Source organism: Chiloscyllium punctatum, chromosome 45 (assembly GCF_047496795.1).
Source record: "Chiloscyllium punctatum isolate Juve2018m chromosome 45, sChiPun1.3, whole genome shotgun sequence".
Lineage (NCBI taxonomy): Eukaryota > Metazoa > Chordata > Chondrichthyes > Orectolobiformes > Hemiscylliidae > Chiloscyllium > Chiloscyllium punctatum.
The window spans coordinates 58,972,637-58,997,960 of record NC_092783.1 but is presented as its reverse complement, the minus strand read 5'-3'; the positions used below and the strand labels follow the sequence as shown (position 1 = coordinate 58,997,960).

At 39.8% G+C, this 25,324-nt stretch overlaps 1 protein-coding gene across 1 annotated transcript in view; it reads left to right on the top strand.

Annotated features, from left to right (window-relative positions):
• The window catches only part of cttnbp2nlb (CTTNBP2 N-terminal like b), a 99,192-nt gene that overhangs the window by 1,895 nt on the left and 71,973 nt on the right, over positions 1 to 25,324 (top strand). The window lies entirely within an intron of this gene.

Here is a 25,324-nt window from a genome sequence, read left to right as displayed (position 1 = left end):
ATTCAGAGTAAATTTCAATTTTTTAATAATTTGGTATCCTATTTGTAATTGTATTTGAAGATTAGTTAATAATACACTGACTCGTCTTCTGTTCGTATTTTCTAATGGTCTTGTCTAAGGTCTGTTCTCCACATAATTATTCACATGTACTTATCATTGAGTTATCACGAGTTGTGCTTTGCTGTCATAGTATAAAAAGTTGACTATTTACGCTACTATAATAACAAGCCTATGAATATACATTTAAAGTATAATCAATTGTTGAAAGACTAGCCATCTGTGGTAACTTTTGAAGTCAACAAGTTATGATTTACATCTTTTTTTATTCAATGCACTTTAAGCTTTTTGTGGTAATAACTCTCTTTAATCAGTGGGTGCTAATCGTATAGATGAATCCTGCTTACAAAAAGAGGCAACTAAACCTAACAGTGAGAGATTTGAATTAACCCTTACAGTCAGCCATTCTCTGATAATTGCCTCTGTGTTGGTAACTCTTTCTCTCTTGACGTTTCAACTGTCCAGTAGCTAGTTCCAAAACCTCTTTCAGCTAATATGCTTAATGTGTTTTCTCTCCTCAAAGTCACGAATAACATCCTGGTGACTGTGGTAAAGGTAAAGGTAAATAACTCCCTTATCTCGATGTAGATTCTATCTATCTGTCTCACTCCTCCACAGACAGACACACACACACACACACACACACACACACACACACACACACACACACACACACACACACACACCCCCAAGCGCCAGCAGAAGACTCAAAATGTCATCTGTTTTTTCACGCGAGAGATGCTGCCAGGCCTACTGAGTTTCCTCAGCACTGTGTTCTTAGTTCCAGCATCTGCAGTTCTTTACTTTATCCCTCATCCCTCATCGTTCTATTGAGGGAGTGCAGCGTAGGTTCACGAGGTCAATTCCTGGAATGGCAGGATTGCCTTACACGGAAAGACTGAAGCGACTGGGCTTGTATACCCTTGAGTTTGGAAGACTGAGAGGGGATCTGATTGAAACGTATAGGATTATGAAAGGATTGGACACTCTGGCAGGAGGAAACATATTTCCGCTGATGGGGGAGTGCCGAACCAGAGGACACAACTTAAAAATACGGGGTAGACCATTTAGGACAGAGATGAGGAGAAACTACTTCACCCAGAGAGTGGTGGCTGTGTGGAATGCTCTGCCCCAGAGGGCAGTGGAGGCCCAGTCTCTGGATTCATTTAAGAAAGAATTGGATAGAGCTCTTAAAGATAGTGGAGTCAAGGGTTATGGAGATAAAGCTGGAACAGGATACTGATTGGGAATGATCAGCCATGATCATATTGAATGGCGGTGCAGGCTCGAAGGGCTGAATGGCCTACTCCTGCATCTATTGTCTATTGTTTTTGGAATGGTTGATCACATCACCCTCCTCCAACTTGGCTCCACTGCTGTTCAGCTGAATACAGCTGCACTTACTTGTCTGATTCCATTCGCATTTGTCTAATTAAATCACCTGAAACACTTCTCAGCCAAAGTTTTACCTCTTGAGCTCCCCCAAGGAGCTACCCGAGGCTGTTCCTGTTACCTATTGGTTCCTGGTCAAATAAGATGTTGATTTTAAAATCCTCATTCTTGTTTTCACATCCCACCATGGCATCATCCCTCCCTGTATCTGCAACCTTCTCCATTCTCACAAACCTCTGCAATACCTGTGCTCATCTAATTTTGATCTCTGAATCTCCTTAATTACTCTACCTTTGGCCATGCCTTCAGTTGTCTTGACCCTAAGCTCTAGAATTACCTCCATAAACGTCTCAATCTTTATTTTAACATTTAAACCCTTCCCCCAAGCTATTTTTATCTGTACCAAGCTTTTGATCATCTAACATAATATCATCTTATCTGGGTCAATGGCATCAATGGACATAGAGATGGTGTGTACAAATGTTGTTAATGTTGAAGGTCAGCCATAATCTAGTTGAGTAGCAGCCAAAGCTCAAGGAATTGAATGGCCAACTCCTACAAGTACTTCTGTGAAAGAGTCATGACATTTTATTATGTCAAAGGCTGTACATAAATATTATTGTAGAGTCATAGTCATACATCATGGAAATAGACCTTTCGATCCAACCAGTCCACATCGACCACATTCCCAAACTAAACTTGTCCCACCTGCCTGCGTTTGGCCCATATCCCTGCAAACCTTTCCCATTCATGAACTTATCCAAATATCTTTTAAATGTTGTAACTGTACCTGCATCCTCCTCTTTCTCTGGTGGTTCATTCCACATATGAATCACTCTGTTTAAAACAAAACGGTTGACCCTCGTGTCCTTTTTAAAATCTTTCTCCTCCCACCTTAAATATGCCCCTGAGACTTGAGCTCCCCACCCTAGTCATTCACTTAACTACGCCTCTCAGGATTTTATGAAACTCTAAGGTCATCATTCAACCTCCAATGAAAAAAAAAGTCCCAGTCTTTCCAGTCAATTTTTATATCTCAAACCCTTCATTCCCAACAACATACTAGCAAATCTTTTCTGAGCCCTCTGCAAGCTCCTAAACTCAATGCTCTGATCAAAAAGGCAAGCATACCAAATGCTGCCTTCACTATCTGTCTACTTTCAAGGAACTGTGAACCTGCACTCCAAGGTTTCTTTGTTCAGCAACACTCCTCAGGACCTTACTATTAAGTGTATAATTCCTATCCTGATTTACCTGTTTCTTTTTTTTCAATAAAAAAATTGCAATTCTTTGCAATTTTCTGCTTTGGACTTTAGTGTCATGTGACAGATTTGTTTTTAACACTTAGAATATCCAATTTATTATGTGTTGAAAATGTTGATACTTCATTTTCTGTTTTTGGACTCTGCGACCCAAGGGAAAAGACATTGGCTACTCTCCCTATCTATGCCCCTCATGATTTTATAAAATTGTATAAAAGTCACCCTTCAGCTTCCGACACTCCGGAGGAAAATAGCCCAGGCTATTCAGCCACTCCCTGGAGCTCAAACTCTCTAACCCTGGCAACATCCTGAAGTCTTTTCTGAACTCTTTCAAATTTAACAACATCTTTCCCATAACAGGGCATTCAGAAATACACACAGTACTCCAGAAGAGGCCTCACCAACATCCTGTACAACCTCAACATGATATCCCAAATCCTATGCTCCAAGTTTTTTTTTAGACACATTTAAAGCAACAAATAAATAGAACAATAGAGTCATAGTTATACAGCATGGAAGTAGACACTTTGGTCCGACTCATCAATGCTGACTAGATATCCTAGTTAATCTAGTCCATTTGCCAGCAGTTGTTCCATATCCCTCTAAACCCTTCCTATTTATGAAGCCATCCGGATGCCTTTTAAATATTATAATGATACCAGCCTCTGCCACTTACTCTGCCAGCTGATTCCATACATGCACCACCCTCTGCAAGAAAAAGTTGTCCCTCCACTCCCTTTTTAAATATTTCCCCTCTCCCCTTAAAGCCCTCTAATATTAGACTCCCCTACCCTGGGAAAAAGACCTTAGCTATTCACCCTATCCATGCCCCTCATGATTTTATAAATTTATATAAAACAGCCCCAGCCTCTTCAGCCACTACCTGCAGCTCAAACTCTCCAACCCTGGCAGCATCCTTAAATCTTTTCTGAACCCTTCCAAGTTTCGCAACATCCTTGCTATTAGCAGGAAGGCCAGAATTGGATGCAGTATTCCAAAAATGGTCGAACCAATGTCTTGTACAGCCTCAACTCTCAACTCTTATACTCAATGCAAGCAAAACAAATGTTCCCTTCATTATCCTGTCTACCTGCGACTTTACTTTCAAGGAATTATGAACCTGAACTCCAAGGTCTCGTTGTTCAGCAACACTTCCCAGGACCTAGCCATTAACTGTTTAAGTCCTGCCCTGATTTGCCTTTTTTTCTTGTTTTCAGTTAAAAAAAAATTGATTGCAATTTTCTGCTTTGTAGCTTAGTGTTATGGGACAGACTTGTTTTTAACACACTTTTAGAATGTCCACTTTATTATCTATAGAAAATTTTGGTACTTCATTTTTCTGTTATTGGCATTATACTTGCCAATGTTATTGTTCTCTGTGTAGTCTCTCAACTGCTTTGTTGATATAATGTTGGAAAACTTCCATTCTAGAATCTCCCTTTTAGAACTTGTAAAGTGTTTGGGCACTACTGTTTAAAAATCATTATGTTGTAGGGAGGTGTAGTTAAACTGAGCAAAAATAATTGTCTTCCTCTTGGATCACTCTAGAATAAGGGATTTGTTGGGAATAATGAATACCAGGTTTTGGCTATATAGTGGAGTTATTCACCCTGAATTAGTTGGGAAAACAATCGTAGGTTCATGTCAAATAATATCTAAAACTGCTGGATATTTTCCCTGGTTGGGAGTCTAGACCCAGATGACACATTCTCAGTATGCAGGGTAAATCATTTAGGACAGAGATGAGGAAATCTCTCTTCACTAAATGGGTAGTGACCCTATGGAATTCTCTGTCACAGAAGGATGTGGAGGTCAAGTGTCTGAGTACATTTAAGAAAGCAATCAATTTGTTTAGATACCATAGGTATCATGGGTTATGGGGAGAAATGAGACTATGGCATAGAGATGAAGGATCAACCATGGTCAATGAATAATGGACCAGGTTTCTATAAAAATTAAGAAGAGGGTATATGCCATAAGTTGCAAATTGCCATAAGGTTCTGGGTGATTCTTGCCACTTTACCATTAGCCCTGTGAAAATGAAAACGCAAACGCATGTTCATTCTCCCTCCAAGTGTCAAATAATTGCTGAATTAGCTTTATAAACAGAAATGCCATTTCTTGACTCAAATGATGCTATAAATGGGATGATTTTGGAGGACCAGAAAGTGAACAGTTGAAACTATGGAGTTTTACTGCAGCTAATAAAATATTGAGATTTAAAAGTATAGATTTTTTAAACTTTTCTATTATGTCTATCTATTGCCCGCCTCATGCTTCCATTCATTCAGGCTCAGTATTTCTCTCTGTAATTACTGCATTCTAGTTTTTCATTTGTTTTTCTTTACTGTCCTTAAGTTTAATTAGTTCAGGAGCTAGACCTTTGCTTCTATGTACACCAAAATCCTAGATGCCCTGTTGACTTTGTTAAACCATCATCCGTTTGTAACACCATTTCAGCTGAATAGTGAAGAATATCATTCAGCTGTCATGCACACTGTAGGGTGTCCCATTTCAACAAATCTGACTGGTTTCTGAAACTATGTGCTAAAAGATAAAATGATGACTGACCTGATGTGAATCCTCTTGTGCACCTTCTGTTTGCATAATTGCCTCACGAATAACCTATCAACATGCAAATCTTGGGGTGGGGTATCAGTAATACATCACATCTGTGGCTTTGATTTTGCTTATCAAGGTATCTGATACAAATTAAAGTGACCATTCTTATGTGTCCAAACAAGCCATTAATAAATTTTCATGTGTTTACTTGATTTGGAACTATGCTTTTTCTTGGCAGTGGCTTTCCAGTGGCTCTTTCTAGCCATAATTTATAACTTAATTTCCTGATGAAAGGCTTTTCAAGATTAATATTAAAATCTGTGGGAAGGAATTTCCACTTAAGAAATTTTTAGGCACTCCCATTAGTCTGAATAAAATTGATGTTAAAACTATATTTAAGCTTAATGTTCTCTCACAGATTGTGAAACGTCTGGAACTCAATTCTTTGGCGTTTTTATGAATTGCACAATCTATCTCTTAAATAGTGTGGTATTAACTTTTCTGGATGAACTTTTATGTGATGAGCAACACACTTTTTTTTTATCCATTACTCCATGATGCAAACTCTTAGCATGTAGAAATGTCAGGTTTGGATATTTTCCGGTGTTGAATTTCCTCATTTCCATCCCTGTGCCAAAAAGACCTTTTCAATGTGAACAATGCTGTTTTCTAAAAATCTTTCTTCATTAAATCTTATAAATTTCTTCACTAGCTAATTTTAAGTATATCTGAAGTCCATGGCTAAATGCCTTCAAAGTGAATTATCACAGTGTAACAACTCAGATTATTTTGTTAATATTAATTTGATTGAGTTGTTATTTAATAGTTAATATATAGTATAGATTTTAATTGTATTTTTAAAACAATACAAGTCTAAAATGTGGTATGCTATGCCAAGTACTGATGTGAAAAATTTTGTTATAATTCAAATCTTATGCTGAAAGGTTTTTTATTTTAAGTAAATGTCGTAATATTAGGCTATTAAGATTTTTATTGAACATACTTAATTAACTTGTCACTTCCATGAAGATTTACTCCAAGCAGAAGAAATTAAATCTGGAAATTGATAAACTCCACATTTACAAAGACCAGACAAAGGACCGTCTGTTCAGCAGGGAACAGCTGCATCAGGGTCACAAAAGATCAAATGTGGCAGGAAGGTAGAGCAAGGAACAATCTTCTAGAATGAAGAGATTAAGCATGTTGTTCCCAAACTGCTTCAGTTTACTAGAGCTGGAGGGTAACTTGTGTATTTCCAAGTTAATCAGTTGCATTTTCCACATTTTTTTTTTAAATGTGCAGTATTACTATTTCTTAACTAGCCCACATAGTCAACATTATTTGGAGTAATTGGGCAATAAACATCTTAAGGGATTCATTCCTTGGTCCAGTGAATATTTTGTGTGGAAACTATTACCATCACTACAGTTTGAAACTGTCTTTATAACTAAGACATGAAATCCAGTTTCTATTACAAGAATGATGTTAAATGTCAAAGGCCAGAGTCCGTGTTGTTGTCCCCTGAATAAATAAGAACAGCTTGTCTCTCCTGTATCTGGGAGTTTATTCAGCTATTAGATTTCCACTGTTATATACTGGAGCTTGGCAGTACCTTCGTGACGGTTACCTGATGGACTATTTGAAACAGCAGACAGTATAACAGATGTTGTTCTCCAGAGGTGAGAGCATTTTCAAGTTTCTGTGTGCGAAGATACAAAAATGTCAAATCCATGCAAAAGGAATTGTTCATCTATACCATACAGTTAATTTATATTACTACAAATAAAATATTTCACAATTTTCTGATTTTTGTTTTAAGGAGTTCTGTCACTTTAGTTTGGTTTGCTACTGTGCAACTAAATGTTGACCTTGTTTTTAATTATCATCTGCTCTTCTTGCTTCTCATTGCAACAGAATAGTCTGTCTTTATATTTATTTTACTCTCTACATTGAAGCCTGCAACAGCAACTAGATTACCATGGCCAGTGTTAGAAACAGAAATAGGCCATTCAACCTGAGTTTGAATTGGATCATGGCTAATCTGATAACCCTCAACATCACTTGCCTCCTTTTGCTTCATAACCTTTGAGTTCCTTATTGATTACAAATCAATCTCCGCCTTGAGTATAATTAAAGGCCCTGTCTTGACAGCCTTCTGTGGTTGAAATTCCACAGATCGACTGCATTCAATAGAAGAAATTCCTCTTCCTCAGTTTTAAATATACAACCGCTTGGTTGCATTATGTCCTCTAGGTCTAGATTCTTCCACAAGGTGAGTCAATCTCTCACATCAACCCTATCAAGTAGCCTAAGAATTTTGAATATTTCAAATAAGTCAGCTCTCATTCTTCTAAATTCCAATGTGTACACACCCAACCTGCTCAACGTCTCCTCATACGACAGACACTTTTTATACCGGTATCAGTCTGATGAACCTCTTCTGGACTGCCTTCAATGCCACTTTGTATTTCTTTAGCTAAGGGGTCCAAAACTGTTTTCAGCATTCCAGCTGTGATCTGACTAGTTTTAGGGAAGACCTCTCTATTTTCGAGACACTGGAGAATAAAAATAAAGGCCAACATTTCATTTGCTGCCCTATTACTGGCTGAACTTGGATGCTAGCTTTTTTGATTCATGGATGATGACTCCCATACCCTTCAATTCTGTAACTTTCTCCATTTAAATAATATTCGGCTCCTCTGTTCTTCCTTCCAATTGCATAATCTCACATTTTCTCTCGATATTCCATCTGTCAAGTTTTTGCCCATTCGCTTAACCTGTCTATATCCCACCACTCACTGACTGTTATCCTTACCACTTGTCTTCCTGGCTACTTTTTAGTCATCTGCAAAATTTGGCTTCGGTACACTTACTCATGACTTGGTTGAAGAAAGTATAATTGTAAATAATTTTAGCACCAGAATTGATCTCTGTGGCATTACCTGCTACTGTCCATCACACTCTTTATACTGTTTTTGAATTAACTAATCCATTCTAGACTCAATTCCTCCATTTTGAATATATCACTGTATACCACTTTTTGACCCCAATTTGCCTATCCGGCCAACAAATCCACGTCAGATGCCATATCACGTGCCCTTCACTCCTCACTAGAACATCTTGACACCAAGAACAGCTATGTAAGAATCCTACTCATTGACTACAGTTCAGCCATCAACACGATTATCCCCTCGAGACTGATTAAACTTAGTAATCTCTGATGCTGCCAGAACTGCTGTGCTCTTCCAGCACCACTAATCCAGAATCTGGTTTCCAGCATCTGCAGTCATTGTTTTTACCTAATCTCTGACTAAGCCCCACTCTCTGCAACTGGATCCTCAGTTTCCTGACCAACAGAGCTCCATCAGTGAAGATTGGGGACAATTTGCCATCCTCACGAACACTCAACACTGGAGCCCCCCAAGGGTGCGTACTCTGCCTACTGTACTCACTGTATACCCATGACTGCTTCACCAAATGCCAGACTAATGCCTTTTACAAGTTCACTGATGACATCACCATAGTTGGTCGAATCTCAGATGGTGACCAAACAGACTACAGACAGGAGATGGGAAAACTTGGAAAAATGGTGCACTGAGAACAACCTAGCTCTCAACGGTGGCAAAAACAAGGAACTAATTATTGACTTTCGGCAGGATGTTACTCATGCCCCCCTACACATTGACAGCATGGAGATGGAATGAGTGGAGAGTGTCAAGCTCCTGGGTGTGGTCACCCATAACATGCTTTCTTGGGCTCTTCACGTGGACTCACTAGTTATAAAGGCCAAACAATGTCTCTTTTTCCTCAGGCAGCTGAGGACATTTGGCATGGCGGTGGATACCCTTGCCAATTTTTATAGATGCACCATTAAGAGCATTCTGTCTGGATGTATCACTGCCTGGTATGGGAACTGTACCATTCCAGGTAGGAGACGGTTATAGAGTGGTGAACTCGGCCCAGACAATCACTAAGGCCAATCTCCCATCTATAGAATCCATCGACCAGGCCTGCTATCAAGGAAAGGCTGCCAGCATTCTCAAAGATCCATCCCACCCTGGCAATGTTTTCCTACAACCTCTGCCATTGGGAAGAAGGTACAGAAGCCCAAACACATGCACTAGCCGGTTTTGTAGCAGTTTCTACCCTACTGTTGTTAGAATACTGAATGGACTCTCAAATTCTAACATTTGCCTGTACCTGTGCTTTTGTTTTTGACACTGTTTACCTATTATTTACTTAATTTTATGATCTGCCTGTATTGCTTACAAGACAAAGCTTTTCACTGTGCCTCTGTACACGTGACAATAAATTCAATTCAATTTTGTGGTCCACTGTCTATCTGTTTTGGTATGGTGATTATATCTCCTCATACAATTTGGCCACAGAATAAGAAACTGTCGTTTTTTTTTGCTCCAAAGCTTCATCCATCTCCCACTGATCATGTGTATATTAAGCTTTAGCAAGAAGATTCACAAACACCAAGATTGCCCTGAGTTAACAAATGCCTGACTTTATTTCTTTTGAGTTATTTCTGCACTTTAACAAACATTTGCCAATATCAAATTCTGGGTGAGCTAAGACTACATGACCTGAGTGTACCTAAACCCCTTGCACTACAGAGTTTTGAGAAGGTAGCACATCACTGCCTTTTCAGGTGCACTTAAAATTCTGCTTTTGCCAGCAACTCCCAGATCCTGCGAAATATTAAAAAAGACTTTCTGCTCCAATCTCATGTAATCTTTAGGCCTTCATAAGTGTAACTATACATCTTTTTCATAATTTCAGAATAATATAGTTCTGTGGCCCAAATCACTTCCTCCACAAAGCTTATCACCCCATTGGCTTCCATGTCATGGTTAACCAATTATCTGTATCATTTAGAAGTCCTTCCGTGGCTTTGCTGAACACTGGGAATTTTCTTGCAATTATACCTCCAAACCCCTCAAAACAGGTTAGTCTGACTCTTTCCCCTCCCCCGCACTAATATCTTAATACTTTTTGAGATTCTCTATCAAACTGTAACTTGTCTCCTGGCTTCAAAAGTTGCCGATCTCTTTGTAGTGCCAATTGTAATTGTTCACTCTCTGCAATTTCTTTTTTGCTTAGTGATCACATCTCCTTTTTAAATTGTTCTGATGTGTTCACATATGTAAATGCAAACTGTTGTCTTCCCAGCTCTAAAGAAGGCTATTCAGGTAGTTGTATTTTTCTCATTCTGAAGGTAATGGCAAAGCTATGTGTTTTCCTCTGTTTTAAATATTTAGCATTAAAAATGCAGTGATCTGTGTCTTACCTCCTCCGCACCTAAATAGTCCTGGTTCCTTCCTATGTCCGTGCAAAATATTTTTCTGAATATTAAGACCAAGTGTGCCAGGTATTTCAGTTCCCTTCTGAACTGTCTCTCAGTAGGTTGTGACGATTCTCTTTTTATCACGCAGTCATCATACATCAACTAAAGATGTAATGAACTCGATCAAAATGAAACAGCCAATTACAAGGTTTATTGAGTGAAAGAAAGGAATTTTATTACCGACTAACCCAGAGGGGAACATTTTAAAATGACATCAAACAGCTGCACACCGTCTGAGGCCATGGTTGTTAATTGTTGACTGGTATCCTCCGTAGTGGTGAACTTTGTAGTTATTGTTGAGCTGTGGATGAATGGGTGTTTGTCCAATCTCATTTCTCACTGAGTGCTATATTCGGAGATGATGAAAGAGCCATGAGAGGGAGAGGCATTCAGTGAATTCATTTTTCCTTCTCGCTATTCTGCCAAGCTACTACTGAAATCTGGTTCATTTATATATTCTAAAAGGCTCCATTTGTCTTTCGAAGTCAGCTAACTGATAAGTGAGCCTTTCAACTCCCAACATACAAATGTGAATTAAAATGGGATGTAAGTTTCCTTTTTCTCTGGGACCTGACAAACCAACCCACTGCCACCGCAACTGCTATCTCCTATCCACCCCCAACCTACCCTATGCATTCCCTCATTTACCTGGCTTCCATCCCATCTTGCATCCTACCCACCTGGAACCTTAATCTCACATTTGCCTCATGTACGAACCCTTTCACAGGAGCAGTCAAAGTGGCTGACTACCATACTGGATGTTTTAAGTAGCAGAATATGGCAACAAAAGTAACATAGTTTGCAAGTTGGTCAGGGGAAGGCATAATATTGGACTCACCAAATTTGAAGTACTGTCCACATTTGTGAGGGAGTCCTCATTGAAATCTTCTGTCAAAAATAAGGTGCTCATTCCTAATGTAAGGAAGGAGCGGAATGGTAATCTTATTGTGATTGATACTCTTTGGAAAATCTGACTCAATGTCTTTCGATGAAATGGTAATCTTAATGTAGACAGTTTTCTTTATTTCACACTGGACTTGTCTCAATCTTTTGTGATATTATCACAACATCCATTTTTAGTCCATAATTGTGTTCTAATTCATGGCATCATCATTGTAAGCGAATATTGTATTTTCTGTGTTTTTAATGGCATTTTTATAATGGAATTCCAAACTACACACACCACTCTGATCTAGCCATGCTCAATGAAACAAAATATTATCTCTGTAAGGCTTGAAGTGCCAATGTTCTCACTTTAAAGGATTATGTTTTTAAAACTAGTTTCCCAATGAAGATTTTTCTCCTGAGGATTATTAGTATACAACATTATTTTCCACAGAGAGCAGTGGAGATAGGGGCAATGAATTTTTTTTAAAGACCATGTTAGATTTGACAAGAGGTAGACTGGAAAGTAGAATTGTGACCACAATCAGTATGAAGTTGCAGAGCAGGCTTGAAGGCTGAATGGCCTACTCCTAATTCATATGTTCATTTGTATGCATATGCTGAGAGTCCTAAATCTCTGATTATCCACATCTTTTGGTTTCCTTTTTGTGTGTAAAGCTATTCATAGATATTTTCTCCAAAAATATCTTGCCTCTCATATCTATCAAATTGTAGCTGACACCAACTGCCTATTCCACTAATCCTCACCATAAATCATTTTCAGTCTTCTCACTTTGCACAACCTGCTGTTTGAGATTTCGCCAAATTTTGACTTTGAATTCCATATCCAGGTTCAAGTAATTGGACAAAAGAAAGTACTGATTGCTAGGGTGTCCAATTTACAATTCTTCAATTTCGGTAACACTCATTTCCCTAAATCTATTTTCTGTCAATCACACCACTTCCTGTCTGTGCTGAAACATTTCCTCTTGCATTCTTAAATTTTTGTAAGGAGCCTCTTTAAAAATAGTAAATTTCCTTTTGAAAATCCAAAAATCTTTATTGCTGTATTCCCTTTGCTGCATAAATTACTTTAGAAATTCGTGTGATATTTGTCATATATAATTTGCCCTTAACAAACCATGCTGACTTGCTTTTTAAGTGTACCTATTTCATTTTGAGTTCAAAGAGTTTGCGCATTGACATTAGGTTAACTGACATACCCATACCATGTTGGTTCTGTTTTAATCACCAACGGAAACTTGGAGGGATCAGGGTCCTAGTTAAAATGAAGGGGGAAATGTAGCCCTTCCATTTCTGAATGCTGCAGCTTTTCACTGCAAATGATGAGGATATCAATCCAAAGCTAGCAGGCTGTATTTAAATATGAAGATCAGGCCCTAATGATCTCATCAGGGCTGACTGCTAATTGCAGTATACTCGTCCTCCGACCTTTGTCCAATTTTTGTCTGCTGCCTCACCACAAGGTACATTGCCTATGCTGCTCAGTAACTAGTCCAAAAGAGTGGTTATGGCATGGGGTAACTTACCTGCTGATTCTATAGAATTTTTTTGCCCCCCCCCCCCCCCCCCTCCTAAATGTGTTTGCAATTTTTGAGTCGGAAGAGAACATGCAAACATTGGCATTGGTACACGTGCAGCTTCAATAGCCATTCTGTTGTGTCCTGACTGCTTTGTAACACTAAAAATATACATTAAATTCTAATTAGCTGTAAATATTACAACAATAAGGCAATTTGCAAGCAGAAGAAATGCTAAATAATACTATGGCAGGTGGAGGAACTACAAATTTGAACCTTAAGTGGGGAGGTGAGGAGGAATCGGAGAGCTTGGTGCCTAGTCAACTGGAAACATGAGCACGTGATGGAGCAATTAAAATTGGGTGCATACAAGTGACCAGAATTAGAGGAGCGTAGATAGCTTGGAGGACTTTTATATTGAAAAGTAGTTGTTCAGCTTTTCATGCTCGCTTCATGATCCAATGCAATCATGGCTGATCTTTTAATTTAAATAATCTCTATCTAAAACGCATTTAATAATTTGAAAACTTTCAATCTGCAAGGATAGAGAATTCTAAAGATAACAATACTTCAAAGAAATTTCTATTTATATCTTACCTAAATGACCGATCTCTTCTTTTTCCTGAGATTGTGGTCTCTAGTTTTCGCCCAGTGAGAGGAAAGCTCATTGCAGAATCTGCCTCAAACTCCTTTTGAAGGAGCTAACTACATTCTTCTAATGCCAGGAAATGGTCTGTTGAACGTTTGCACTCCATCTGATGCTCGTGGTCCAGATGTATCAATTTACTTTTGCAAGTTTTAAAAAAACTTGTAATAGCTGCGTCTTAATAAAATTCTGCCACTATCACATAACATGTAATGGTTGTGTGGATCTTCGCCTAAGTCACAAATTCATATCTGATGTTTGCAAGTCTCTTGAAAGCAGTACCATGGGCAAACTTTGATATTCAATAAATATTATTTGTTCCCAAGCAGGATTTAGTTAACCAAGGCAGCAATCTATTTTTCATCTTGTGTGTGTGTGTATATAGAGTCATAGAGATGTACAGCATGGAAACAGACCCTTCGGTCCAACCCGTCCATGCCGACCAGATATCCCAACCCAATCTACTCCCACCTGCCAGCACCCGACCCATATCCCTCCAAACCCTTCCTATTCATATATCCATCCAAATGCCTCTTAAATGTTGCAATTGTACCAGCCTCCACCACATCCTCCGGCAGCTCGTTCCATACACGTACCACCCTCTGTGTGGAAAAAGTTGCCCCTTAGGTCTCTTTTATATCTTTTCCTTCTCACCCTAAACTATGCCCTCTAGTTCTGAACTCCCTAACTCCAGGGAAAAGACTTTGCTTATTTATCCTATCCATGCCCCTCATAATTTTGTAAACCTCTAAGGTTACCCCTCAGCCTCTGAAACTCCAGGGAAAACAGCCCCAGCCTGTTCAGCCTCTCCCTATAGCTCAGATCCTCCAACCCTGGCAGCATCCTTGTAAATCTTTTCTGAACCCTTCCAAGTTTCACTACATCTTCTGATAGGAAGGAGACCAGAATTGCACGCAATATTCCAACAGTGGCCTAACCAATGTCCTGTACAGCCGCAACATGATCTCCCAACTCCTGTACTCAATGCTCTGACCAATAAAGGAAAGCATACCAAACACTGCCTTCATTATCCTATCTACCTGCAACTCCACTTTCAAGGAGCTATGAACCTGCACTCCAAGGTCTCTTTGTTCAGCAACACTCCCTAGGACCTTACCATTAAATGTATAAGTCCTGCTAAGATTTGCTTTCCCAAAATGCAGCACCTCGCATTTATCTGAATTAAACTCTATCTGCCACTTCTCAGCCCATTGGCCCATCTGGTCAAGATCCTGTTGTAATCTGAGGTAACCCTCTTCGCTGTCCACTACACCACCAATTTTGGTGTCATCTGCAAACTTACTAACTGTACTTCTTATGCTCGCATCCAAATCATTTCTATAAATGACAAAAAGTAGAGGACCCAGCACTGATCCTTGTGGCACTCCACTGGTCACAGGCCTCCAGTCTGAAAAACAACCCTCCACCACCACCTTTGAGCCAGTTCTGTATCCAAATGGCTAGTTCTCCCTGTATTGCATGAGATCTAACCTTGCTAATCAGTCTCCCATGGGGAACCTTGTCAAATGCCTTACTGAAGTCCATATGGATCACATCTACTGCTCTGCCCTCATCAATCCTCTTTGTTACTTCCTCAAAAAACTCAATCAAGTTTGTGAGCCATGATTTCCCACGCACAAAACCATGTTGGCTATCCTTAATCAGTCCTTACCTTTCCAAATACATGTACAACCTGTCCCTCAGGATTCCCTCCAACAACGTGCCCACCACCGAGGTCAAGGTCACCGGTCTATAGTTCCCTGGCTTGTCCTTACCACCCTTCTTAAACAGTGGCACCACGCTAGCCAACCTCCAGTCTTCCGGCACCTCACCTGTGACTATCGATGATACAAATATCTTAGCAAGAGGCCCAGCAATCACTTCTCTAGCTTCCCACAGAGTTCTCGGGTACACCTGATCAGGTCCTGGGGATTTATGCACCTTTAACCGGTTCAAGACATCCAGCACTTCCTCCTCTGTAATCTGGACATTTTGCAAGATGTCACCATCTATTTCCCTACAGTCTATATCTTCCATATCCTTTTCCACAGTTAATACGAAATAAATATTTTGCATCAGTATCTCCCCCATTTTCTGTGGTTCCACACAAAGGCCACCTTGCTGATCTTTGAGGGGCCCTATTCTCTCCCTAGTTACCCTTTTGTCCTTAATATATTTGTAAAAACCCTTTGGATTCTCCTTAATTCTATTTGCCAACGTTATCTCATGTCCCCTTTTTTGCCCTCCTGATTTCCCTCTTCAGTATACTCCTACTTTCTTTATACTCTAAGGATTCGCTCAATTTATCCTGTCTGTACCTGAGATATGCTTTCTTCTTTTTCTTAACCAAACCCTCAATTTCTTTAGCCCTCCCCACCTACTTTTTATCTTAGCCAGCTTGGCACACCCTCCTCATTCCTGAAGAAGGGCTTATGCCCGAAACGTCGATTCTCTTGTTCCTTTGCTGCCTGACTTGCTGCGCTTTTCGAGCAACACATTTTTAAGCTCTGATCTCCAACATCTGCAGTCCTCACTTCCTCCTCAATTTCTTTAGTCATCCAGCATTCTCTATAGTTACCAGCCTTTCCTTTCACCCTGACAGGAATATACTTTCTCTGGATTCTTGTATCTCATTTCTGAAGGCTTCCTGTTTTCCAGCTCCCTTTACCTGCGAACATCTGCCTCCAATCAGCTTTCAAAAGTTCTTGCCTAATACCGTCAAAATTGGCCTTTCTCCAATTTAGAACTTCAACTTTTAGATCTGGTCTATCCTTTTCCATCACTATTTTAAAACGAATAGAATTATGGTCGCTGGCCCCAAAGTGCTCCCCCACTGACACCTCAGTCACCTGCCCTGCCCTTTTTCCCAAGAGTAGGTCAGGTTTTGCACCTTCTTTAGTAGATACATCCACATACTGAATCTGAAAATTGTCTTGTACACACTTAATAAATTCCTCTCCACACGGATGAAAAAAACCACCATTTCGACTGGGACAACACATCTATATTGGGACAGGCTAAGCAAAGACATGCCAGAGAATTCCGAGAGGCTTCGCACTTCAACTACAACGCCATAAACAAGCACATAGATCTAGATGCCATCTATCAACACCTCAGAAAACGAACAGGAAATGACATCACTACGAACGCCAGGAACCCCATCCAGGAGAAAGATATAAATAGAAAGCAGGAGACAACAGCTTCACTTCACTTGGAGGTCGCCACTGATGATGTTACCTAGCCAGGTAATGAAACATCTGGATACCAAACCTACAGCTCAGCGAGCAAACCTACACCCTATATCCTTACAAGTTTGTTTCTCAATTTCCCTCTGACTATTGCGGGGTCTATAATACAATCCCAATAAGGTAATCATCCCTTTCTTATTTCTCAGTTCCACCCAAATAACTTCCCTGGATGTATTTCCAGGAATATCCTCCCTCAGCACAGCTGTAATGCTATCCCATATCAAAAATGTCACTCCCCCTCCTCTTTTGCCTCCGTTTCTATCCTTCCTGTAGCATTTGTATCCTGGTACACTCAGCTGCCAGTCCTGCCCATCCTTGAGCCATGTTTCCGTAATCGCTATGATATCCCAGTCCCATGTTCCTAACCATGCCCTGAGTTCATCTGCTTTCCCTGTTAGGCCCCTTGCATTGAAATGAATGCAGTTTAATTTATTAGTCCTACCTTGTCCCTGCCTGCCCTGACTGTTTGACTCACTTCTGTTCTCCGCTGTACCTGTCTCAGATTGATCTCTTTCCTCACTATCTCCCTGGGTTCCCCCCCACCCCACCCTTCAAGTTTAAATCCTTCCAAGCAAATTCTCGCAAATTTCCTTGCCAGTACATTAGTCCCCTTCCAATTTAGGTGCAATCCGTCCTTCTTGTACAGGTCACTTCTACCCCAAAAGAGATTCCAATGATCCAAAAATGTGAATCCTCCTCCCATACACCAGCTCCTCAGCCATGCATTTGTCTGCTCTATGCTCCTATTCCTGCCCTCACTAGCTCGTAGCACTGGGATTAATCCAAATATTACTACCCTTGAGGACCTCCTTTTTAAAATTCTACCTAACTCTGTAGTCTCCCTTCAGGGTCTCAACCTTTTCCCTTCCAATGTCGTTGGTTCCAATGTGGACAATGACCACCTGCTGGCCCCTCTCCCCTGTGAGAACATTCTGCACCCTCTCTGAGACATCCTTGATCCTGGCACCAGGGAAACAACACACCATTCTGCTTTTTCTCTGCCGGCCACAGAAATGTCTGTCTGTACCTCTGACTACAGAATCCCCTAACACAATTGATCTCTTGGAAGCCAACGTACCCCTCGTTGCATTAGAGCCAGTCTCAATACCAGAAACTTGGCTGTTTGTGCTACATTCCCCTGAGAATCCATCACCCCCTACATTTTCCAAAACAGCAACCTGTTTGAAATGGGTGTATCTACAAAAGACTCCTGCTCTAGCTGCCTACCTCTCTCATCCTTGCTGGAGTTAACCCATCTATGTGACTGTATCTGAGACATTTCGCACCCCCCCCCCCCCCCCCCTTCTATAACTGCCATCCATCACATACTGTAGCTGTTGCAAATTCCTCATCGCTTCTATTTGTCTCTCCAACTGATCCACTCGATCTGATAAGATTTGCATCCAACAGCATTTATGGCAGATATAATCTGCAGTAACCCTTAAACTCTCTTTAAACTCCCACATCTGACAAGAAGTACATATCACTGCACAGGCCATTTTTGCTCCTTCACAATCTACAGACCCAGAAAATAACACCATCTTATTCCTCTACAAACACTGCCCCAGGTTAAATTAATAGCTATGGCTTATATTTTAAGTTTAATCAAGAGACTTCTCTCCAAAAACATATAATTAAGAAAGAATCCACTGTACCCACTACTGCAGCCTTTCTATTGGACAGACTTAAAACAACAATTAACTTATCTGATTCTGTGCTGTGAACTTAGCCCAACAGTTCCTCCAAGATTAGTTGTGAGTTTCACCATTTGTTAATTTTCCCAGATGCACTCCGATGTCCAGCGATACACAAATTCAAACAGCAAAGGCGGTAACTGTGCAGGTTTTTTCTCTCTCTCTCTTCTGCACTGTCCTCACCATGTGCTTCCTTTGTCTGCTCTTCTCCCTTTTAAACTGCTGTTGTTTTGACTTTTTTTTCCAAAGTTCCAAAACAATGTAACAGCATATAAAACAGTAATTGCTGATCCTGGAATTCGAGGAAATCACCTCCAACACCTAAAATACCTCAAAAAAAGGAGCAGCTCTTACAACCAGAAATTTTTCCCGTCCTCCATCTTGGATTACCCAGAATCCTCTATATGCTGCATTAATTCTAGAATCAGAGGCCCCATAGCTTTTGGATAAGGGGTGGTAGATTTTAAAACTGAGGAATTCTCAAAGGGTCATGAATCTGTGGAATTCACTGCCCCAGTGTGCAGTGAATGCTGGGACATTGAGTAAATTTAAGAAGGAGACAGACAAGTTTTGAATTAGTAATGGATTAAATGGTTATGGAGAGATTAAATGGTTATGGAAATTTGAGTAGAAGCAAAGATGAAACAGGTCACCAAATGATGGAGCAGTCTCAAGAGGTTGAATTGTCTATGCCTGCTCTTATTATACATTCGAATTCAAAATATTCTGATTTCAAAATCTGGCTTTTCTTCACTGGACCTACTGAGATTGGTAAAACCATCTTTGCATCTTGAAGTGTGCAGGATGAGAGGCTCTGACTAATTGCGTGGGTCTTTAACTTGTGTGATGTGCTGAATATTCTCTTTCTCTGTTGTTTAATTCTAGATTCAACCAACTTAATGGCACACATTCCAAAACGAATGATTTCCTGTTAAGCAGAGGTTATTTGTTAGATTTGTACCAATCTTCTCTGTTGCTTTGCTACTATCAGACAGTGGTTTTTGCTTCCCCTCCCCACTGACTTGGTTCCTGAGCTAACTCCTCTTAAAATCAGGAAATGCATCTCCAAAGTGAGGTACTTCCAGGTTATCCTTTGGAGAGTTTTAATCTAGATTTAGGGCTAGGTTTAAACTTAATTAATTTTAAATTTATTTGCGTTAATTGCAACCAGAGGTTTCATTGTTTACCAGTGGTGTCTGTGATGAATTAATGAAGTTCCTCACGCCTAATTTAAAAGATTTGTATTTAGTGATGAAAGGCAAAAAGAACAGAGAGTTGGTCATTGAGGACTCTTGTGGTGCAGTGGTAGTGTCCTTGTCTCCATGCTAGTAAGTCCTACTTGCTCTGAGATGTATCATAACACGTCTATCAATTACATAGTTCAAACATTTCTTGGCGTTTTAAGCAGCCATGCTGTTTTGGAAAACATATGGATACTTGCAGGTAAAATTTAGAGTTTAGCCAAAATATATTTTTAAAAATTACGTAACTGAGAAAAGCATTAAGTTTATCCACACAGTTGCTGTATACTTGGAAATATTTCTAGTAGTCATGACGATAAAGGCCTGACGTTCAGTTCTGAGAGGTTTGGGCCATCAGTTTTGATGGAGAGTTGACAACAACCATGTATATGAAAGGTACATACTGTTTTTCAATGTAAAACTCTACTAATTTTTTAAAAAACAAACCAACAAAGAATGTTTTTAAAAAAACTGATAAATTTGAGTGTGAAAGAAATCTAGTCAGAAATATAAAAGCAAATAGTAAGAGTAGATTTACAAGAATGACAGTTGGACTTTATGGGTTAAGTTATGAGGAAAGTCTATATAAGTTAGGCTTTTTTTTAAAGTCGACTTTAGGTTAGGGGGCTGACCTGATTGAAGTCTTTAAGATATTAACAAGAAAAGACACAAGGAGGCATAGTCTTGAAATTCAGGTCTGACCATTCAGAAGAGATGTTAGGATGCGTTTCTACATACTAAGTGTGGTAGAGGCTTCAAGGTGTTTTCCACAAATGATAGCAATGCTAGATCAGTTGTAATTTTAAATCTGAGATAGATAATAACTTTGCTTAATAAAAATTTAAGGGATAAAGGCAGGTATGTGGATTTACACCACAGATCAGCCATGATTTCATTGAAAAACAGAACAGTCTTGAGGAGCTGAATGACCTATTCTTGGTCCTATGACTTATAAGGATTTTTTAGAAAGTTTAAATGAAATCATTCGTCCTATGGAAAGTGAGTTTGGACAATAAAGGGAATTACAAAAGTGGCAGTAGAAATCAACAGCGGTTTTGCATCAGTCTTCACTATAGAGGACACTAGTAATATCCCAGAAGAGCTATGTACACATATAGTGTATATGCAGGGAGGAACCCAGAACAATTAAAATCACCAAAGAAGAGGTACTAAGTAAGTTGTAAGAAAAGTTTTAGCATACTAAAACCAGAGATGGCAGTTGTCTTGTGAGAAATGGTAGAACAGGCTAGGCTTCCAGCCATTGGAGTTTAATAGGGTAAGAAATGATTGGATTATCATGAATGAGCTCCTGAAGAATTGCCCATTTAAAAAATAAATTAGGTTATTATTTTTCTCAGATCTGGAGACTTTCAAATTCTTTTCCTGAAATGGGTTGTAGAAGCAGAGTATTTGAAAACCTTGAAGTAGAGGGGAATGGATTCTTGATAAACAGAAGAGGCAAAAGGTTATCACGGGAAGGGAGGAATTTGCATTGGGGGGTTGCAATCAGCTTAACCATAGTGACAGGCTCGAGGGATGGAATGATGCACTATCGCTGCTTGTTCATATTTAGTGTGGTTCCATGCAATGCAACAATCTATACAAACAAGCAAATGATTGACCATGTACAAATATTAATCTAGATGAAAGGGAATACAAAATTTATTTAAAAACCGTTTAAACCATCATAATGAAATTTCTGAAATTTAATTTAAAAACTTACACCTTCAGCAGTTCTGCTCTGTGGTGTCAGCAAAGAAAATACTACTCGTGCTTCTGGAGTGAGGTATCGATCCAAGACGTTTGAACTCTAGCAAAAAGTAATACTGATGAACCAGGATTGGTGCCTGTCAATCCAAAGCCATTGCTTCAGGTGCCACACTTATATGTAAACATGAAATCTACAGTATATTGGGGAGTTGGGACATGAATTACTTACTGCACAATACTTTTCTTCTGACTTGCTGTTGGAGCTGCAGTATTTATATGGCTTCTGCAGTTCAATTTCTGGTCAGCGGCAACCGTTAGGATGTTGATGGTCTTGTCTCAGTGGTGATAATGCTACCAAATGTTATTGGACAACAGTTAGATTCTAACTTGTTGAAAGTGGTCATTGCCTGGCAGTTGTATGGCACGAGTGCTACTTGCTGATATTAGATTAGATTAAAAATTTTTTTGTAGAGTGTACTCAAATGTACAGAGTTGGCACTCTTCGGTGATATATTAGAAATACAATAGTTTGAATTTTAAAAACAGAAGTGAAAAGAAATGTTCAGACGGTCCTCACTGTCACCATGAGACTTGAACCGGACTCACCAATGCCACCTGCGCTGGACCCACTAACGTTGCTGTGCTGATGATGATGCCACCTCTAGACCTGCGACAGACCTGCCAATGTTGAAGTCACCACACTTGCTGACACCATTGTGGAATCCATTGAAGTACCAAGTCTGGATGTTGTCCAGGTCTGTCTTCGTTTGGAGATGGATGGCAACAGTATCTGACAAGTTGCAACTGGTGCTGAATATTGTGCAATCATCAGCGAATTTCCCCCACTTCCCACCTTATGATGGAGGAAAGGTCATTGAAGCAACTAAAGATGATTGATCTAAGGATATTCCCCTAAGGAATTCCTGTAGGGATGCCATGGATCTGGGATGACTGATCCCAAAAATCACAGCCTCTCCTTTTCTAGTAGGCTGTAACCAGAGTGCCTAATTTTGCTATGGCTCCTTTTGCCACATTCCAGTCAAATGCAAGCTTGATGTCAAGAGCAGTCAATCTCAACAACCCCAAGTTATAAAGTGGTCAGGAGCCGAGTGACCTTAGCGAAACCTAAACTGTGTATGAGTGAACATTTATTGCAAAAAACATGCTGTTTGATAACACGTGATGATCAGTTTTACTGAGTATTAGAAACTATTAATCAGTCTGGGGCAGTAATTGGGAGAAAGTGAGGACATCAGATGCTGGAGATCAGTCGAGAGTGTTTTGCTGGGAAAGCACAGCAGGTTAGGTCAGGCAGCATCCGAGGAGCAGGAGAATCGACGTTTTGGACATAAGCCCTTCATCAGGCTGTGCTTTCCCAGCAACACACTTTTGACCTTGGGGCAGTAACTGGCCTAGTTGGGTTTAGCTGCCAGTTGCATACAGGATATATATTTGGGCAATTTTCCAAATAGTCGGGTAGATTCCAGTTTTAGTTTGAACAGCTTGACCAACTGGAGTATTAGGATTCCTGTTAACCACAGAAGCATAACTTTGATTTCATTTGTGGTGAAATAACTATGCAGGCATACTTTCGCAGACCTCCACTGCACACTTAGATAGCATATTCCAGATCTTGACCATTTATGTTATTATATATCTTTTGAATATCTCCCTTACTATTTTTTTGCCAGTTAGCTTAATTCAGTGCCCTGCTGTTCTTCTTGTACTTTGCTACTGAGATGGAATAATGTTTGAATAACTGGATGCATGATGTAGGAAGATCTATCATTTTATTAAGTAGGAAACAGTTCTGTCCTCTTAGAGATAATCTCCATACTGACCCAAGCACTTGGGACTCTGGGCTGTGAAATTCGGATACGTAGCACTGACAAACCTGAAGGTACTGTAAATGGTTGTTGGTCAACTTCCAGATCAGCCTTGATGGCATATGGTGATTGAAAGTGTTAATACCTGTGAGCCCTACAGTGTGGTTATGGCACCAAACTTGCTGCTTTAGACATTTTGATTAATCAGTTGAGGACTGCAGATGCTAGAGAGTCAGAGTTGAAAACTGTGGCACTGGAAAGGTTGATGAAGGGCTTATGCCTGAAACGTCAACTCTCCTCCTTGGATGCTGCCTGACATGCTATGCTTTTCCAGGGCCACACATTTTGACTCTCCAGTTAATGCCTTTTAAACATTCTGAGCTAAATGTGCGTTTAGATGTAGGAGATAAGAACCTACTTTGTTCCTCCCCTCCTCACCAGGCGCACAAGTTATATGTATTGGCATGCAACTTTCAGGTGAGGTGTGTTTTACTTTATCTGTGGGTGCGAGGCTAATTAGTTGAGGTTCAGCTTATTGGGCATTAATCCAAATTTACTGCAGGCTGATGATCCGTTTGAGTGACAAATAGGAGATGGCATTTGAAGACACACTGACTGATCTCAACCAATGCAGCCCAGTCCTTCAGGCCACAATCCTTGCATTGGCCTCAATGTCCTGAGGTTTTTCAGGTCAGAGTGTCATAGAGTCCTTGTGGAAACAGACTTCTTTCAATCTTCTGAGCTGAAGCCTATATTGTATTAGTGAACCTGAGAACCTTGCATTCTGCCTAATGCTGTACTTTGTGCTATACTTTCTCTTCCCAGAAACATTTCTACAGATTACTCCACAGAATTCCTGCAGCAAGAATGAATTTTGCCTTTGAGACCTATATGCTGGCCTTTAGACATCGGCTCTCAGCTGAGCATGCAGCTAGTCAATAGTATGTTTTAGTGCTCGATTGCATACTACGATCAAGGAAATGGGGCAGTTTCACATGTAGCGTGGAGCAATTGCACATCACAATCCCTGTTCCTGCTTTAAGTAAAAACTAAAGGAAAGGCTAATAGGCACACCTCCATGAAACACTTTTTTAGTTTTCGATTGGCAGATGACTAGAAACTTTTCAACTTTGTGATAGCCTGAAGCGTTTGTTTGTATTGAGAGTTCAGACAGAATAATCTGAACTGAATTGAAGAAAGCACCAAATCAATTTTTAAAAGAAAGTGGCCTTGTTTAATAAGTAACTTGATATATGCAGGAAGAATAAATGTACTTCGGATTTTACACAAGAATAAACTTGATATTCAATATTTTAATTGTTAATACTTTGAGACATTTCCTGCTTGATAAGTGACTTGACCATATGATGTAGGAGGAGAAGTAGGCTTTTGGCCCATCAAATCCACTGTACTGTTCAGTGAAATCATAACTAATCTGATAATCCCTAACTCCACTTTGCCTTATCCTCAACCTTTGATTCCTTTATCGATTAAAAATCAGTCTTGTCTGTAGGTCTTGACAGCTCTCTGAAGTAAATAATTTCACAGATTCTCCACCCTCTCTGGGTGAAGAAAAACCCTCCACATTTTTATCACATATGCGTGTCTTACTCTGGGATTAAGTCCTCTTCTCCCAGGCTCTCCCACAAGGGAAACTAACTCCTCAGCGTCTACACTGTCAAATCTCTTTAAGAATTTATGTTTCAATAAGATTGGTTCTCATTCTTCTAAACTCTAATAAGTACAAGCCCAAGCTATTCAATCTGTCGTCCTTCATCAGTCCTACCATTCCAGGAATCAGACCAGTAAACCATTGCTGTACTTCCTTTATAGTAAGAGCGCTTTTCCTCCAACAAAGAGACCAAAACTATCAGCCTTTCGGAAAGAGACCTTTTGATTCCTACTTT